The sequence below is a fragment of the Giraffa tippelskirchi genome, chromosome X, assembly GCF_054371585.1.
Source record: "Giraffa tippelskirchi isolate mGirTip1 chromosome X, T2T-mGirTip1v1.2.pri, whole genome shotgun sequence".
NCBI classification, from domain to species: Eukaryota; Metazoa; Chordata; class Mammalia; order Artiodactyla; family Giraffidae; genus Giraffa; species Giraffa tippelskirchi.
Window position 1 is genome coordinate 125,471,812 of NC_137289.1, and position 20,431 is coordinate 125,492,242.

At 38.1% G+C, this 20,431-nt stretch overlaps 1 protein-coding gene and 1 long non-coding RNA gene across 4 annotated transcripts in view; both read left to right on the top strand.

The window, feature by feature from the left end:
* The window catches only part of DMD (dystrophin), a 2,147,259-nt gene that overhangs the window by 1,335,299 nt on the left and 791,529 nt on the right, over positions 1-20,431 (top strand). The window lies entirely within an intron of this gene.
* On the top strand, positions 14,170-19,405 carry LOC145535995 (uncharacterized). The gene is made up of 2 exons (XR_014075582.1): positions 14,170-15,034; positions 18,313-19,405. It is a non-coding gene; the product is annotated as an uncharacterized LOC145535995 (long non-coding RNA).

Consider the following 20,431-nt stretch of genomic DNA (forward strand, 5'->3'; position numbering starts at 1 on the left):
CTCTGTCATCCCCTTCTCCTCCTGCCTTCAATCTTTCCCAGCATCAGGGTCTTTTCCAGTGACTCATTTTTTTGCATCAGGTGGCCAAAGTATTGGAGCTTAAGCATCAGTCCTTCTGATGAATATTCAGGACAGGTTTCCTTTAGGATTGACTGGTTTGATCTCCTTGCCATCCAAGGGACTCTCAAGAGCCTACTCCAACACCGCAGTTCAAAAGCATCAGTTCTTTGGCACTCAACTTTCTTTATGTTCCAACTCTCACACCCATACATGACTACTGGAAAAACAATAGCTTTGACTAGACGAGCTTTTGTCAGCAAAGTAATGCCTCTGCTTTTTAATATGCTGTCAAGATTGGTCATAGCTTTTTTTCCAAGGAGCAAGTGTCTTTTAATTTCATGGCTGCAGTCACCACCTGCAGTGATTTTGGAGCCCAAGAAAATAAAGTCTGTCACTGTTTTCATTGTTTGCCCATCTATTTCCCATGAAGTGATGGGACTGGATGCCACGATATTCATTTTGTGAATGTTGAGTTTTAAGCCAGAGTTTTCACTCACGTCTTTCACTTTCATGAAGAGGTTCTTTAGTTTCTCTTTGCTTTCTGTCATTAGGGTGGTGTCACCTGCATATCTGAGGTTATTGATATTTCTCCCAGCAATCTTGATTCCAGCTTGAGCTTCATCCAGCCCAGCATTTGACATGATGTACTCTGCATAGAAGTTAAATAAGCAGGGTGACAATATACAGCCTTGACACACTCCTTTCCCATTTTGGAACCAGTCCATTGTTCCATGTCCGGTTCTCTTGATTCTTGACCTGCATATAGACTACCCATTACTTAAAACCAAAATATTTTTTTATCAGTCTTAATTTTGAATCATCTTATAAGCTTCCTGTACTTGATTGAAAAAGTAGAAAGATGGAACATTTATTTTGTAAACTCATAGCATTATTCAGATGGAAGGAGCTAAATGAAACCAAATTACTTTCACATCTTCTAGATTAGAACACTAAATCCTAGAAAGATTATATGATTTATTTGAGAACACATTATTTAAATATAAAAATTATTTTAAAAATTATTGCAAAGTACAGTTTTGATTCATTGTTTTCCCATGTCATTCCATTGTTCATTTGAAGGAAAACCTGAGGTTTCTTTTCATTTAAAGAAACCATATGAATGATTTTTCTTTGCTTTTTGCCCTTTTTGGAAAACTGGATGCCATGTTTTCAACTTATATTCCAGAACCTTCTTTACTATGAACCACTTGTAATTATCTAATACAATAAACCATGTTTATTTCAGAATTAGTTATATATCTACTATTTTTGATGTTAAATAACTTTATAGGTAGTATATATTATACATTCCCATTAGTCATAATAAATTTCATTTTAATGAATATATTTAAAATTTCCCTCATAGTTTGCCATTTATTTGTAAATAGTAGATTACTATTCTAGTTTGTTCATGCCTGGGAAATCCCATGGACAGAGGAGCCTGGCAGTCTATAGTTTATGGTGTCACAAAGAGTCAGACATGACTTAGTGGCAAAACAATTATAAGAAATTTTTGCAAAGTGTATTTCAGTTAAGTGCCTTTTAACAAAAAACTATGACATTACTTTTAAAAAGTAAGATTTAAAAATTAATTTATGTAGCAAAGCTTTTATATAGGAGTAAGTTTTGTAATATTGATAATAGTCAAGAATCACTTTCAAAATAAATCACAAAATAAATATTATGAAAGTAAAAATACATATGTTGAAATTCATAGGCCAGATGATCTACATTGTACAAATAATTGTATCTAAATTTCCAGAAATCTGGTTCATTTTGTTTTAACCCCTATTTATGTTACTTCTTAGTATCCATTCAAGTAGTAAACATTTTATATTTGTTCATTTGTGTCAGGTGAACAAATATTTGGTCATTTTCCAAATATGATTGCCATGCAATGCCAGTAGTTATTTGCCATTACTATAAATGTGAGTAAAAATGAGAAAATTAAATCAAGCTAAAGCTTGACTTTTCCATTCCTTGCTCAAAAACAGACATTTGCCCTGATCAATTATTTTCCTAGCAAAGGCCATGATTAATAGATTGTTCTAGTAGTGAGCATTCAATCCTGCCCTTAATGTAATTACTTTTTTTTAACAAAAGAAAAGAATCTTTAAAAGAAATTTTAAAAAACAGTGTTGTTTACTTATTTACTACTAACATATATAGCCTGATAATTCTTGGAAGTTCATCATCTTGAAAGTTTCTTTTATATAGTTAATAATTCCATTGTAACATTTATTCATTCATTTCAATAATTCATTCAACAGACATCTAATGAGTGACCTCTGTGTGCCATATGCTCTCCTAAGCATATCATAATCAATTCCCACTCTTGCATTATTTAAAGGGCATTCAGAATTACATAGAGCTAGGCATTATAACTTTTCATATCTCTAATTTGTAGTTGATAAATAGTTTGAAGCTGAGAGTTGACGGGCAGAGTAGTAAAGTTTATAACATAAGCATCCTTGACTTTGCTTCACATAATTTCACAGGAAGATATGGGTCTTTACTAGGTTGTGTGTCACGATGCATGATTGTGCCTGTTATCCCATCATTATTTTCAATAGCTCCCCCTTTCACTCTCATGAGTGAGCTCCCACTTTGGAAGACTGAAAAAAATATAAGGTTACTCCAGAGGCCTACTTTTAAGAGCCTGGGAGTGGCATCAGGCTCCTAAAAGTAGGCCTGACCCAGTAGTCTATAAGTATTATTATTATTATCACCACTAATGTTTTCTTGACACCTCAGTAAGTTGAGACATTTGGCCTGTCCTAGAAACCTGATTGCCATTACTATTACCCACCAGAGCTCTTGACCTCCTCATCAATAGAAATTGATCAGAGGCCAGACATAAAATTCAGGGAAGGCTTTATTGGGGCCCCTGCCACAGTAAGGGGGGTCAAGTACCAATAACATGTTCCTTTGCTTGCTCACTCCCCAAGGTGGGGCAAGCTTGTTCCTTACACGAGGGTGAGGGTAGGGATGTGTCCAGGAATCGGGCGAAAGAGGTGGCTTAGGTGGTTTTCCCACCCCTTTGTGGTGTTGTGTGCAGGGAGACAGGCACAGTTCCCTGCTTTTGCTTCAGGCTCTTCGGAAGTGGCAGTTGGGTCTTCTGATTCTCTCAGTATCTCTTGTCCAGAATTTGCCCTAACTGTGCATGTATGTGGTTATTTTTAGTCTCATATGTTCCTTTGCATTTTGTTGCTCGAGGAGAGAGAGGTCCAGGTGCAAGCATTGCTGCACTGCAGCAAAGGGTCCTAGTTTCCAGCCTGTCCCATTACTACTGAATTAATCAGAATTTAACAACAGTAAGTTTACAATAACGTGTGATTTTTAACTTTCCAAATGACTTCAGGCTGTGCCAAGAATACAGATCAGACATTTTACAAAGAAAAAGTAAACTGGAGTTGTGAAAAGGCAGTTTATTGTGGTAATTAATAGTGAGGTTTATGGATTATAGCTTTGACCCTTCGGTTATAATATCCACAAAATTCAGGTAATCATATAACATACTTTCCAGGTTTTGGTGAAAATTCAATGAGTCAGTACATGGAAAACACATAACACAGCATTGGGTGCATTGTAATTGGTCAAAAATGTTAACTTTGAACATTAGGTGTAATGTTAGAATAGAAAAACACAAAGACCAAGCACAGAATTCTGAGTCACCAGTTTTTTTTTTTTTTTTAAGTGTGATAAGAGCAATTTAACAGGAGATCTATACTCTTAACACATTTTTAAGAGTACAATACAGTACTGTTAACTATAGGCACTATACTTTATAACATGTCTCCAGAAACTTTTCAGCCATTGAACAATTTACGTTTCCCTTTCACCCTTGTCCTGTAACCATCATCCTATGTTTCTTTGTTTCTGTGAGTTTGGCTATTTTAGATACCTCACCGAAACGGAACCATGCAGTATTTGTCCTTCTGTGACTGTTTTGTTGTCGCTGTTGTTGTTGTTTTGGCTAAGCATAATATCCTCTAGGAAGATCCACATACTTACATTTGATGGGGGACTGAATAATACTTACCACCTTAAAAAAAAAAAAAAAAAAAAAACAGCTATAAATATGGCCCTTAGGGCTAAAATAAACATGTGCCACCATTATGAATCCACAAGCTGGACCAGAGGCGAGATAGAGGCTCTAAGACTAACTGAGACCCCAAATGGAGAACACAGAGAATTTATAGCCTGTATTCTCCATTTCCAGTGATCTCATTATTCCCATTATCTAGGACTGACTAGCATTTCAGATAAAAAGTGCTGGAAAATGGTTTGTTTTTCCTCCTCACATTGGCTGTGAATAAGTCTAAGTAGTCCACCGTGGTTTTGAAACACCAACATTTTCATGCTGGAAGTATAAGCAGAATTCCAGATGACATAACCCTGAGCACCTTTGCAATATACTCAACTGACTTGAACTTAGAAATCCAGACAGGATGTGACTGAGCCTGTACTCTGCTTCCCTGCCCCCTTCCCCCACCTCCATTCATCACATTGGTTTCCTCTGTTTTGATAGAGTGAGTGATGAGAAAGCATTTGTAGAAAGTTTCACTAGTGCTAGATAATGTTCAGTTAGGAAACTTCAGCCTAATACTAGACAATTTGTTCATTTCAGTGTTGTGCTCTTTTTAAAAATATGAAAAGTGAAAGTGTTAGTCACTCAGTCGTGTCCAACTCTTTGTGACACCATGGTCTGTAGCCCACCAGGTTCCTCTGTCCATGGAATTCTCCAGGCAAGAATACTGAACTGGGTGGTCATTCCCTTCCCCAGGGGATCTTTCTGCCCCAGGGATCAAACCCTCTCCTGCATTGCTGCTGGATTCTTTACAGTCTGAGCCACCAGGGAAGCCCTTTTAAAAATACGGACAAACACAAATCCAACATGCATTGTAAAGCACTGATACTTGTGCATCACGTCATTTCCATATTAAAATTTTACTTTTCCTCTATATACATACTGAGAATGTGCACGGAGTATGTAAATTTGTCATTTAAATATGCTGTGAACCAGACTTTATTAAAGGTAAACTAGTTTCAGATGAAAAACAGATGTGATGATTCTTGGCAAACTTTCTTCCCTGTTCACAATGAATTTAAAATGAAGAAAAGTATATTGATGATTTTAAAAAAAAAAGGAAAAAAAAGTTTATAGCTCTGACCTTCAGTGTGACATTTTTTAAATAAGTCCTTTATTAGCACAAAGATGTTTGCCCTATAGCAAAGAATATTAGAAAGGAGAAGAAATGATATGATAAAAAGAGATTTTGCTAATATAAAAAGTTGCTCCTCTTGTATCTACAATGCCTTTGCTTTGGAATGACTAGATTATATAGTGCCAACTCTGACACTAGAGGGATTGCCTTTCTTTCTAATGACTTAACGACCTTGAAACGGCATTAAATAGAGGTTTTCATATACTAACTCCTTAAACTGTAGTTGAAAAACAAATGAAAATTAAAAATGTATTGAAGAGCACAAGATTGTAAATTCTAACCCAGTTTCACTTATTGCATCATATGGAAAAGCCAATAAATAATGCAAAAATAAAATAACAGTGCTATTTTATAAAAGGTCAGTCATAGCAGAAATGAATTTTTGTCACATCTCTATGTTTATACTGTAAGTTGTGTGAGTTTATTTATGTACCTAAAAGAATTCAATATTAAATCCTAACTACTTTATACATCTCAGCTGACCTCTAGTACTTCAAGCCTTAGAAAAGAGACACTGTATGTTGGACTGGTTGAAGTATCCCATTTTTGTTGTAGACCACCTGCCAGGGCTTATAACAGATCTGTAATGGGTTTCATACCTTTTATTGTGTAGAAAATGGATTGATAGATTAGGCCTGGAGCTAGTGAACCGTGGAACCCCAGGTTTGCAGGCAAGAGTTTATCACCCTTTGATGTTATTTCTGTCTCATGTCAGCTGAGAAGGATGAGCTAGATTATCTGAGAGTAAACTGGATGCCAAAATCAGCATTCCCCTCATTTATCCACCTTATCGTTCACAGCGAGGCCACTGTATGGGTTATGAAGGGACTGGTAAGGGCATAGTGGACATATTTTTTTCTTCTGCCTTTTAATTTATTTACTGATATGAGAATTAATTACAAGACGTCAGAGAGACTATTTCATTGTTTGTTGCTAGAGAAAATCAATCTGTTTTGCTTTAGAGGTAAAAGTATTTGAACTGTATGGTGCAGTTCTAATTTGTAAACGTTTTCAGTTATCACTGGGAAAAGTATACACCATCTTTGGCACAGTTGGCCAAGAGTGGATGGAAAGAGATGGACCGGGAAATGGGCCAGAAACCAGTCATTGCAAGGATACTTCAAGAAAATTCTGTTTGTCTTGATGTTGCAATCTATAGGCAACCTGTAACTGATGAGTATACCTTAAAGGCAATCTAAAAACAAATTACTTGGAAAGGTGAAACCTTCTGCCTGTTCTTTTTTTTTTTTAATTTATTTATTTTAGTTGGAGGCTAATTACAATATTGTAGTGGCTTTTGCCATACATTGATATGAATCAGCCATGGATTTACATGTGTTCCCCGCCTGTTCTTGATATGAGTGGCATCAACAGTTTTGAATGGGGCAATAATACTTGGGCCCACTTAGACATTTATAAAAGAATGAAAATCTGTTTTTCAATCACAATCTCAATGATCATTGTAAATATTGCTTTTGTTGCTATTACGATTGTTACAAATCCTAAACTAATACAGTTACCTCCTTGAAGCTGCCTTATTGTTTTGTTTATATCAACAATGTGCATCTTTCCACTGGAATTGCTGATGATGCTAGTGAAGGATGAGAGAAAAATTAGTGTTCAGGTGCTACATAGGTACTCATGCATTGGTGACCAGTACAGGATAGCCCAGGTAACAGGAAAATTAATAGGAAAGATGCTCAGTGGTTAAGATTTTATAGGGCTTGAGAGTGGATGAAAATAATTTTTAAGCACTAAAATAATTAAGGAAGGTTTGACATTAACCTCTTCAATTTGTTTATCCTTAGACTGGAATGCAACATGATTAAATACTCACTTCTACTTTGAATGAAGAATCAATTTTCTTAAGATACCGCTTTCCAATTTCTCACTTAGTTCTTACGTAGGTACTTCTGAATGTGACCTCACATGTTGTAATGGTTTGTGTAGTGACTGGTCCTGCCTCATCTTCCTACCCTCCTCCAACCTCAACTCACTATTGCAAAGATCACTAAACTTGGTGCTAATAGCCAAGTCCCAAAGAAGATTCATCACTCACTAGCTCAGAAGTATGGGCTATTTACATAAAATTTTCACTTCCATGTCCTCATGTTTACAAAGGCAATGCCTTATGAGGCTTATTTGCTCATCGACAGTTCAGCAAGGAACTAAAGACACAATATGTATTTTAATACTCTCCTATATTTTAAATTATGGTTACTATTACAAGATGGATATTATAAAATTCTCATACCAGTGGTAGGGAAGAGAGAGTCTCTGTGTCATCACGTCGAGCAGCATTTTTCCAACATTAACACATACATGAACTACTTAGGGATTTTGTTAAAACAAGATTTCTGGTTCAGTGGGTCTTGTGTAGGATCTGAGACACGACATTCCCATTGGGCTTCCAGGTGATGCCAGTGCTCTAGACCTTGGTCTCCACTTTACACAGTAAGGATATAAAAGATAGCTATCAGGAATCTGTGTGGCAGTTGACTGTCAGTCCCATTCATTGGCAGATTCAGGCAGTGTATTCTCAGATAGTGGTGAGGCTTTTTCTAAAACTGTTTTCTCTCTTGGTTTGTGTGAAGCACATCCATCCAACCCTAGAGGATAAATTCAACTTTGACAGAACCCATGAGCACTTGCAACCTGTTTATACTTTTGAGACATAAGCCTTTGTGGATTTATAACCCACATATGCCCGCCTCATATACCTTGTGCTCTCAGATCCATTCCAGGTCCTCCTCCTCCTATGGTGTATATTGCAAGAAGTTGACCTTGGCCCACATTATTCCCCCGCTTATTCCTTGATCACCAGCTTCTGGGTAGATATAACCCTTTGGAGGCTTTGGCAGCAGACTGGAAAGCAGAGAGAGGAAAAAAGTCAAAGTATTTTTCCCCTCCTTCATTGCTTCAGGCAATGGCTAATAAAGAGTATGTAGCTGCTATTAAATCTTCTAATAATGTTCTAAAAACCCTTCTCCACTGGTTACCTCCATTAGTTTGCTATGAATTTTTGTACAGGGGTCTGTGCAAAGCATTGAATCTGCTTTCAGTTGCACTTTCAAAATTCACATTTCTTTTAAGATTTGGAACTCTGGTAATATTATTGAGGAACTCTTAACCAAGTTACACTCCCATTTCAGGCCTTCCCTTAGAGATCAGTTACCCAGTGCTACAAAAGTATTAGGCAACAAACCCTGTAAAATACTGGGTTGGCCAAAATTTTGTTTGTTTTTCTGCACAGGGTTATGGAAAAACCTGAAAGAACTTTTGACCAACCCAATAATTAACTTAAAAATGATAATGATAACCATTTTTAATTGCACTCAGTCTGTGGATCAACTAGGCTGATAAAGCAGAAGCTTGGATGATCTCAGAAGATCTCACTCATGCTTTTTCAATCAGCTAATAGGTTACAGAGGGCTGGCTTATCTAGGATTCACCGCTGCTCCATTTGGTCTCTCCTGTTCAACCTAACTAGACTGGACTGTTTCTCATGCAGAAAAAAGGATTCTAACAGAGAAAGCAGAAGTATACACATTCCCTTGAGGCCTAGGCTCAGAACTGGCGTGCTGTCATTTCCAATACAGTCTTAAGTATTAGTCGCCCAGTTGTGTCCAACTCTTTGTGACCCCATGAACTGTAGCCCTCCAGACCCCTCTGTCCATTGTATTTTCCAGGCAAGAATAGTGGAGTGGGTTGCCATTCCCTTCTCCAGGGGATCTTCCCGACCCAGGGATTGAACCCTGGTCTTCCACATTGTTAGGCAGATTCTTTACTGTCTGAACCACCAGGGAAGCCCGAGACACAAAATCAGTCCAGATTCAAGAATTAGGGGGAAAGGTGCACTTCTTGATGGTAAGAACTTTAAAAGTCATGTGCAAAGAGATGTGCATATACAAAGGTCATCAATGCCATTGGTTGACCATTACCTTTAATCTGTCAGGTTTCTTACTCATAAGTAAGATAGTCCATTAAGATACATTCCTATGTACTTAAATCAACCGATATGCTTAGTCGTTCAGTTGTGTCTGGCTCTTTGCGAGCCCGTGGACTGTAGCCCGCCAGGCACCTCTGTCCATGGGGATTCTCCAGGCAAGAATGCTGGAATGGGTTGCTATGCCCACCTCCAGGGGATCTTCCCAGCCACAGGGATCGAGCCCATGTCTCCTGCATTGTGGGAAGATTCTTTACCATCTAATCCACCAGGGAAGCCCTAATCAACCAATACTAACTCTCATATAATGTTAGCTCAGGATCAATAGTTTCAAAAGCTGGGAGTCTTGAGAGTCACAAAAATTTGCAAAGATACTTTATGTGAAATCCTAGGAGGGTAGCAGCATTTGTTTATTGGTATATTCAGTATTTATTGTCTCCAATATTGAAAGTATCTTGCTAGAAGAGGAGGATGAGTTATGAATGAAATAGACACCTGGGTTTATGAATCAAACATTTGGTGAGAGGAGACAACATTAAAACTACTTACATAATGATAAATGCAGTTGCTATCATTGTCTTCTTAGATTTGTTAGCTTGTAGACTGAGCTACAGTAATCAAGAGACTCCAGAGTTCAATAGCTTAAGCAATATAGACATTTGTATCTTTTGCACATAAATCCCAGCCTGGCTACATAGTCTCTGCTCTAAAAATTATTCAAGAGACCCAGGGAACCAAAATAACTATGCTATCCTCAATATATTGCTACATTTCAGAATCTCCACAAGGAGAATCTCCACAAATATCCATGTACTTTCTTTCCAATGTCTACACTCACTGCCTCTCCGAGGCAGACCATCCATAGTCCCACTCACTTAACTAAATCCAGATCAAAGTCCATTGGCTTAGGGCTGTATCATATCTTCATCACATTCATATGTGGCTCCTCATGGTCTAGGGACCTATAAAGTAAATGCCATGCTATCTGTTCCTACCACAACCAAATCTGAATGGTGGAGCAAGAAAAAGCCCAAAGAAATAAGTATTGGAGCACTTCTGTAAGACTTACATTGTGAAGTCAATGCTTTCCCATCCCCCTTCCCCACGCCCCTCACTGCAGACTGGGAGATTTCAGGTGGAAGCTAGGAAGAACGGTTTAATAGAACTTCTCTGAAGGAAGAAATGGAAAGAATCAGATTGCTTTCTGAATCACCCAGCTGTCTAAGTGCGTGTGTGTGCGTGCTCAGTTGTGTCTCACTCTTTGCAACCCCATGGACTGTAACCCACCAGGCCTCTGTCCATGGGATTTCCCAGGCAAGAACACTAGAGTGGGTTGCCGCTTTCTTCTCCAGGGGATCTTCCCACCCCAGGGATCAAACTCACATTTCCTGCATTGGAAGGTGGATTGTTTAGCACTTGAGCCACCTAGGAAGCCCGTCTAAGTAATAATTGCTTAGTTCAAGCTGTGGTGACAATGTGAGCATGTAACAGAGTATGGGGCCTGAGACAGTATAGAGAAGAAGGAATGGTTGTTTTGGATGATAGAAATATATAGTAGATTTGATTTGGAAAAAAAAAATAAAAATTCTGTTGGGTTCCCTTGTTTTGGATAGTTGTTGTTGTTTAGTCACTAGGGTTAAGGGCAGCCTTTCCCTGGATGCACAAGAAGTTTATATTTCCTTTCTCTAATTCTATCTCTGACCAGGATGCTGACCTTGTCATTGACTTCTTCCCTGGGACCAGAGTTGTTATATTAATCCTGGAGGAGACAGAGAAGCCACTATCTCCACTGACAATTTACATAATGATTTGCCTACAATTTGGTGCTAATTAAAATGTGAAAAGAGTAGTGATATTGTTTGGAAGTGTAATAAGGTCACTCTTTGTTCCTGAGAGCAAAGATAATGTCACCAAAAAGGATCTCGTGCATATTTACATAAGAGCAGAAACAGGGAAGAGAGAAGGGATGAGGTGAACCCAGTAGTCATCATGCAGTCTGGCATAGGGAATGGAATTTTTAAAAATGGAATTCTGCTAGGCTTTGAAGATTTGACTGACTTCTGCATAGTTCTACACATTACTAGCTTGCTTGATTTAAATTTTGATCTCATTCTGTTCTAGTTATATAGGCTATACAAGAAACTACCCTACAAGTGGTTTAAAACAGCAAGCTTTTATTGTGTCTCATGATTCTGACAGTTGACCACAACATTCTCCTGCTTCACATGGTGTCAACCAAGGTGCAGGGAAAGCTGGAAAATACAAAATGGCCTCACATGAGTGGCAGTTGGTGCTGGCTGGGAGTTCAGCGGGGGCTATTGTCCAGGAGCCTCCATCTGTTTCCAATCGGTCTTCCCCACGTGGCTCCTTGGGCTTTCTCACAGCTTGGTGTTTGAGTTCCACGAAGACGAGTCCAAAAGAACACTAATGTTCAAGTCCTTTTCAAGCTTTATGTTTGTACCACACTTGTTAATATCCCATTGGCCAAAGCTATGATATACAGCTAAGTTCAGTCAAAATGAGAGTGAACAGCATAGAGATGAATTCTGGGAGGCATGATTCACTAGCACTGCCCAATAACAGTCTACTGCAGAGTCCTTACTAGTGCGTGACCTCTCTGTGTCTTGGCTTCCTTATCTGAATATTGGGACAAAAATGACATTGCAAAAATGGATTCAATGAGGATACGATACATGCAAACTCAGAAACATGCCTCTACAGAGTGAGATACCAATAAATAATAGCCACTGTTGTGTGTGTGTGTGTGTGTGTGTGTGTGTATTTTAGTATCATTCCTACAGAGTTAAATAAAAATTTTCTGGACAGTGACAAAACCATAAAACAGTAACAGATGATAAACTTCCACCTTAATCTGCCTTCCCTTCAAGCTCTTCAGATGTGCCAATAGTATGAATGATAGCTGTGTTGTGAAACCACCAATACACTATTCTGCAATGCCTGGTTGATTCTGACAAGAGCCTCTACTAATCACAAAATTCCAGGCAAGCAAACTTTACACCTACTGTGGGTGAGGGATGCCAAGGGTTCAGCAAAGGCAAAAGTTCCTCAGTAAATTTATCTTCTAGTCCATCCCTTCTATAATGCGACTCTGGCTATATTCTGATGTTTTCTCCCATTGGTCATTTTCACCCAGGCTGGCATCCTGGTGAGACTGCCCAATATCCTTCCCTTTTGTCCTCTGTCTTTTGTTTGTCCTACCCTGCCTGGGCCACCTAGAGTGTGTCTACTTTCTTTTTTCTCTCTTACATCACAAATCTCCAAGTGTGACCACTCCTTCTACCCCTCTGAAGTCCAACAAGATACATCTTGTCTTCCTGTTACCCTCCAGTCCCCAGCAGTATTTCTCTTGTGTTCGTTACTTTCTGCCTCCTGTGCATCAGACATTCAGTTTGTATCATTCCTTTATTTCTTTATATATCCATACATTGGTACCTATTTCCATACCAGTCTACACTAGACTGTCAAGAAAGAAACTTAATTTAATCCTGTTTTGGAGTCTTTCTCTCCCTAAGAGAACTGAAGAATTCTAGCAGTGTTAGAAATGATAGATAATATTTACTAATAGTTTACTGTGTGTTAGGCACAATAGTAAGTACTTCACTTTGCCATAAGAAAAATAACCCAAGACTACCAAGCAACAATCTAGAACAAAGCTGAATTTCTCGCTAACCTGGCATATACCAAAGGATCAATAAATAGTCACTATTAAATGATTGATTATTTATGTGGTGGTGGTGATTTTTACTGTGTTAGTAGAAAAATAAATTTTTCCAGCAAACCTGCATCTATATCTTTAGGAAAAGATAGAAATCCCATCCAAAATTTATGTGCATTTGAGAGGACACCTCTGGCACTAAACTCTCAGACAAATGCCACCATCTGTGTGATTGCCTTTCATTTGCCAATGTGGGCACAGCAGGTACTATTAGGTTAACCTTTTCTTTCACCAGCATCCTCTCAAAATAGTAAACACTTGGGCTGTTGCAAAGCTCTAATCCCAAATTGCAAATTTTAAAATCTCTTTCTTTCAGAACATGATGATTGTCCTATTACTGGATCACATTATTTTTCATTATGGGAATACAAAATATGGCTTATAGGTATTAGGAAAGTGACAGAGAAGTCTTATTTGCTAGCATTAACCAAGAGATTTTATAGTGTAAGAGTAAAATTATAAAATTAGTTAAAGTAGGATAAATTTTCACCCTCTGTGACATGTAATGGAGGATTAGTCCTAATACACCCATAAGTAACTGTTTCAATGGATGCATTGGTTAGTACTGCCAATGCTGCAACTGACAGACAAAACCGCATCCAAGTGATTTAAATAATAAATGTCATCAGGGTTCTGGTTCCATTTTTTCCGCTTTATGAATTCTGCCTTTCTGTGTCAACCTCTCAGCTTCATCTGGCTAACCTTATGGTGGTAAAAGTTGCCTACAACAGTTTCAGAGCCTAAGTTTTGCACGTACATGCGCACACACACACACAAACACACACATTCACACAAACTTCTCTTCAGGGTTGTTCTTGCCCAAAGCATCCAAGAACCATCTCCTTGAAACTCATTGGCCTGAAATAGGTCACATGAAGCTGCAACACGATGAAAGTAGATAGGTAGCTAGAAAATTCCCCGAAAGGCAAAAAAAGGAAGGGAGATGGATGGCTGGCTTGCTGGATGGTTGGTTGGATGGATGGATGGATGGATGGAAAAAAAGGTAACCAAATAATATCCATAATATTTTGGGGACCTGATATTTTGACCAATTAATGGAACTGAGTAGTGATCACAACATGATATTTATGCTCTCCAAATATAGGCAGGTTGTGAAAGTGAAAATCACTCAATCGTGTCCAACTCTCTGTGACCCCATGGACTGTAGTCCATGGAATTCTCCAGGCCAGAATAGTAGAGTGGGTAGCCTTTCCCTTCCCCAAGGGATCTTCCCAACCCAGGATCAAACCCAGATCTCCCACATTGCAGGCGGAGTCTTTATCATCTGAGCCACAAGGAAAGTCAGGCAGGTTGCAGACTTCATTTAAAGAACAAATGTATTTTACAGTAGCTCCCCCACCCCCACCACAGTATGTCCATTCACTACTTATCATTCCTAAACATGCTGCCTGATTTCCCATTACCAGAACTTGCCTCTTCTTACTTGGGGGCTTTCTTTGTTGGTTCTTGGAGCAGGGCAGAAAAGTAGAGGAAGTAAGGTCCTTTAAGGTAACAGTTGGTAGATAAATACCCCAGCCACCTTGCCCTTCAGATATGTTAAATTCAAGGTTTACCTCCTACATTTTCTCCCACAGCTCTCAAGTAACATTAAGCTTCACGTACCCACAGTGTTGACTTGCTTGATAACACTCCCTTTATTGGCAGTCTTCCTTATTTCACTTTTCCTCATTACCCTAGTGTGTCCTGGAACCACATCCCCACATTACTTGAGTACACAATCTTGCTATAGAGTGTTCTTCTGGGGAGACCCAAATTAAACAAATGCCTTTTGTATGCAAGTCCTTAGGAGGTGACCATGGGCATAAATTGAGTCAGAATTCTTTACCCATTGCTTTTCCCCTTTGTGTTACATTAGAATGAAAGATGTTATTTCTCCCCCTGACTTTTTCTGTTTCTGTATCTCTTGTCTTCTGAGTTCCCAAATAAAACATGGCCACAACCAGGGAAGGAAATGGAATTCAGAGTAAATGCTCTATTTTAGAAAGTTTAAGTGTTAGATGGTGGTGGTTTAGTCACTAAGCCGTATCTGACTCTTGAGACCCCGTGGACTGTAGCCCACCAGGCTCCTCTGACCATGGGATTGTCCAGGCAAGAATACTGGAGTGGATTGCCATTTCCTTCTCCAGGAGATCATCCCAACCCAAGGATTGAAGCCGGGTCTCCTGCACTATAGGCAGATTCTTTACCAGCTGAGCTACCAGGGAATACCCTAAGTATATGGGCCTGAAACTGAGATTATAAAGAGAAGTAGAAATGAGCGTAAATAAGATGTGAGATTGGGGTTGGCAGAGGAGGGTTGCTTGATTTTTACTGCAGATAGTAGAGCTGCTTAGTGAAGGAATTCTAATTAATTGTGTGTATGAAGAATAGACAACCAACATTACTCACAGAGACCTCTAGAGAAGTTCCCTGTGATGTTTTATTAAATTTGAATAAGACTGCGTTTACTCAATATTATCATAATGTCAAAACAATGATAGAATGGATAAGAATGGATATAGTCTTTAAAGACAATTTGAAATTAAATGTATCACATATTTCTACTCAGTTTTCAAGGACTGTGTCATTCCTGGCATTATAAAAGAATTCTACTCTTACTTTCAAAACCTTGCAGAGACAAAATTTCTCAGTATTTGTCTTAGATGGAAGTACACAATTTGATGGGGGGAAAAAGGAATCAGAAAAAAATAACTTTTTCAGAAAACTCATTTAGAACCATCTGTAAGACTTGATATGTGTCTTGAATGGTGTTGTATAGAATGGAGTTTAGACTGTGAAAAACTATCTATTTAGTTTCAGAAAGTTAATATCTTATATATCACTTTTAAACTAATTTAGTGATATTTCATGCATTTCCAAACCTCAAACTCATCCCTTAAACAGAAAAGGCTTAGAACTATTATTTTTCACTTCTACATTGTACATTCCTCACTGATATTCAGAATTTAATTCCAGCTTGTTTTCATTATTTCCATGTTATAAAGAGTACATAACCTCAATTTCCAAATTCTAATTTATTCTTGTTCTTCACTCTTGCATCTCATCCTCTCAAAACCTGTTAATCTCCTTCACTCTTTTTCCATCAGCTCTCTTGTTCCTTTTCCCCCTTCTCTCACCCTGTAATTTCTGTACCCTTTTGTCTAAAATCTCTCTCTCTCCCTCTTTTGCTTGCAATTATGTTCTTACTTGTTGAAGTGAGCAAGGTTGGCTCACTTCATTCTCCATTTTCCTTCCATCTTCTCAGGGTTTATCTTTTATATGTGTTTAAATAAACTGTTCAAAATAAACTGTGCTTTTAATTTAACATGTAAAATTAAGAAGACAGATGAGAATACCCCTAAGAACCAAGTAAAAAAATGTTTCATGACTGATGCAACCTTTTACCTAAAAGCAGTCTTAACAGATTTTGGCATTCGTGGCTACATGAAGTTGTGGAGAATTTTTAAAAGAACTATTTGAAATAGAAACCACACAAAGATAACTTGTCTGCTTCAGCTGCAAAATGCTGAAATAAAGCTGTATAACTGACAACATTATTTGTCTTTATCATTATTCTGCTTAGAATTTGAGCATGAATTTTAAGAATGTCAGAGCGTGCATGAAACCCTAATGGTTTAATCATTTCATCCACGTGTATATTTGATCTCTTATTTCTAAAACTGAAACTTAAAAAGTAGCCATAAGTTCCCAGTAATTCATTAAAATATGTTTTTTTTCCTGCATTCCCTGGTGGCTCAGATGGTAAAGCGTCTGCCTACAATGCGGGAGACCCAGGTTCAATCCCTGGGTCGGGAAGATCTCCTGGAGAAGGAAATGGCAACCCATCCCAGTCTTCTTGCCTGGAAAATCCCATGGACGGGGGAGCCTGGTAGGCTATAGTCCATGGGGTCGCAAAGAGTCAGGCACGACTGAGCGACTTCATTATAATGAAAAACATTTAACGTCACCACAATTTTATTTACAAAACTATCATATCTGCCTCTTCTACTGGTGCATAACAAATTACCACAGATGTAGTGGCTTAAAGTAGAAAGTGTGTTAGTCGCTCAGTAGTGTCCAACTCTTTGCAACCCCATGAACTGTAGCCCACCAGGCTTCTCTCTCCATAGAACTCTCCAGGCAAGAATACTGGAGTGGATTGCCATTCCCTTATCCAGAGGATCTCCCTGACCCAGGGATCGAACTCCAGTCTCCTGCATCACAGGCAGGTTCTTTACTGTTTGAGCTACAGGGAAGTCCTAAAGTAGAATGCATTCTAAAAAAACTTTCAAGATATCTATGGGATAGTAGTTTGGACTTGGTTTATCTGGACTCTGCCTCAGAGTCTCTCACAGGTGTCAAGGTATCAGCCAGAGTTGATGCTTCATCTGAAAACTCAGCTGGGTATGGGTCTGCTTACAAATTTACATGGTTGTTGGGAAGACTCAATTCCTTATGAATTGTTAGTTTCTTGTTGACTGAAGCCACTCTCAGGTCCTTGCCATATGTGACTCTCCAAAATGGTGGCATTTTGCCTTGTCAAAACCAGCAAGAGAGAAAGACTGCTTAAGCAAGACATGAGTCACAATCTGATGTAACTTAAAAGTGACACCCCATCATCTTTGACATGTTCTATTTGTTAGAACTAAGTCACAAGTCTTACCACTCTCAAAGGGAGCAGATTATGCAGGGGAACCATTGGGTGCCGTTTTAGTCTGCCACCATATTTTCTTTCCCCCACCTGTTGACATTTGAAAATATAATTAATCATTTATGTTTATTTTATGTTTGTATATGCATCACATTTAGCATTAGGGAAATCTTTGCCATTTTGTGTATAATAATATGTTATATCAAGAAACTGAACTTGATCCTTTTGTGTTTTGAAATGTATGTGGGTGTGAGAAGCTGGGTTGCCATAAGCAAGGGTTTCACTGGATTATAATAGATTTTCTCTGTGAGATACTATGGTTCTGAAACCACTGAGGCTTCAAAGTTCAGGTGATTCAGATTCATCAGTTTTCATGCAGATTTTCTCATGCTCCTTTAAGCTTTCAGATTTAGTATTCAGCATTTTTCTTTTTCTAAAATAGTCCTGAAATGCCAGTTCTCATTTTACGGGTATTAGGACACATATTGGAGAAGGCAATGGCACCCCACTCCAGTACTCTTGCCTGGAAAATCCCATGGATGGAGGAGCCTGGTAGGCTACAGTCCATGGGGTCGCTAAGAGTCGGACACGACTGAGCGACTTCACTTTCACTTTTCCCTTTCATGCACTGGAGAAGGAAATGGCAACCCACTCCAGTATTCTTGCCTGGAGAATCCCAGGGACGGCGGAGCCTGGTGGGCTGCCGTCTATGGGGTCGCACAGAGTCGGACACGACTGAAGCGACTTAGCAGCAGCAGCAGCAGCAGGACACATATTTTTTAGTGAAATTTGAGAGTATCCTGGAAACAGCTTTATGTTCTCCTTTATGTTTTGAACTTTATATTGAAGTAGTTTTCCTAGTAACTAAAATTCTTGTTATATCCATGAAGAACTCTGTCTTTTGATGAAGTTTTATTGCAAATAGAAATGTTAAAATATGTCAAAGATAGAGCTGTAATTTTTCATCTGTAATTCTAAATATACATTTGACTTGTATATGTAGAGATCTACACTCACATTTGCTTTTAGTATTCACATAAGAATTTTCATATATATATTTTTGAATAGCTAGGTTACCATTTTGGGGTAGGGGTGCATTTATTGTGGCAATGATCCTTATCTTCTGTGGTTTTCAAGTGGGAACTTCAATATGCTTAACATAGCTGGTTATATAATAATTCAAATGTTCTCGAAAGGAGAATAGTCAAAATAAGAGACCTAGGAGAATAGTAAATATTTGTTCACAATCAGTTTTTTATGTGAACAAAATACCCAACTTTTACATCAGTGCTTTACAATATGGTAGCTACTACCTCCTGTATGAGCACTGGCAATGTAACTAGTCCAAACTGAGATGTGCTACAAGTATAAAATACTGGATAACTATACCGTCATATGAAAAATAAAATATGTCATTAATAATATTTACATTGAACATAGGTTGAAATGGTAACAGTTTGGCAATATTAAGTTGAAGAAAGTATATTATTAATTTTATGTGTTTCTTTTAATGTTGGAATGTATAGAAAACATTAATTTACATGTACAGCTCACATTTCTGTTGGACAGCATTGATCTAGATAAACAATGGCATAAGTAGTATTGAGAGAAGTAATAACCTGGGCACTTGTCTCTGTCAAGAAGAAATTACATTAACCCTACAGTACATATTAGCCCCTGAGTTACTTAGAATTGAGTTATTCTGTCTTGTTAGGAGTAGGTTTTTATTCAACGTCTCTGCCTGATGTAACCAGCCGACCAACTAATCAACAAGCAAACAAAAACTTTGAAAGGGAAAAATCACTTTTTGAGGCTATTTCACACACCTAGTATGGAAAAGAAAAACAACACAGATGTAGAACTAGAAGCATGAGGGATGTAATTCCTGAATGTCTTTTGGACTTAAGAATGGAATGCTTCATACCTAGAAGATGCTCAACCAATTATTACTGAATAATTGTGGTGTGAAAGTCAGTTACATTTTCTAGCAGCATATTTATTAGTAGCAAAATATGCACTAATTTTCATGAGCTAATCAGCCAGTTAATATTGTCCTTATGTTACTAAGCCTGTCTCCATCTCACTGGTTTAATCAGCAACGGAATCAGCTGCACCATTGTCTCTCAAATTTTTCAGAAGTTTACGGTTTATAAACCAGCATATATTTAATAATGCTTCCTACATATTAGCTTATTTGAGTCTCACAGAAATTGTAGGAGGTGGATATTGTCTGCTTTGTTGAGGAAAAGAAATCCAGGTTCAGCAAGGTTAACTGACCTTGCTTAAGATCAGCATGTTGCTAGGTGACAGACAGTGGTCACTTTCTCTCTGAACTTTGCGTATCAAAAGAGATTTAAAGAATTAACCTTGGAGAGCAAGAGTTAAGGGGTGAATATTTTATCTTGTTGCCAGTCTTAATAATCAGCGATTTGATATTAAGGCTGCTAGTCATCTCTAATGAAGGGGAGTTAGTTTGAAGTTGGTTGATTGATTGGTGATTGACAGAAATATTAGTTTCATAATGAATTCATTAGAAGACTAAAATGTGGGGATTATTCATTCAATAAATAATTGAACATTTGTTATGTCATGATACCAAGCTAAGTGGATACTTAAAAAGAGCATGGATTACATTGAGATAGAAGACAGAGTAACCTTTTCACCCTCAATAAGCCCTCTATAACCTTATAGTCTAGCTGAACAGATAATTATGTGGATGGTGGAGATAGCAGTAGAGGACCGTAATACAGGAGATGCCCAGAGATGGACAAATATTTTCTCAAATATACTACATAGGAAGCAAGATAGCC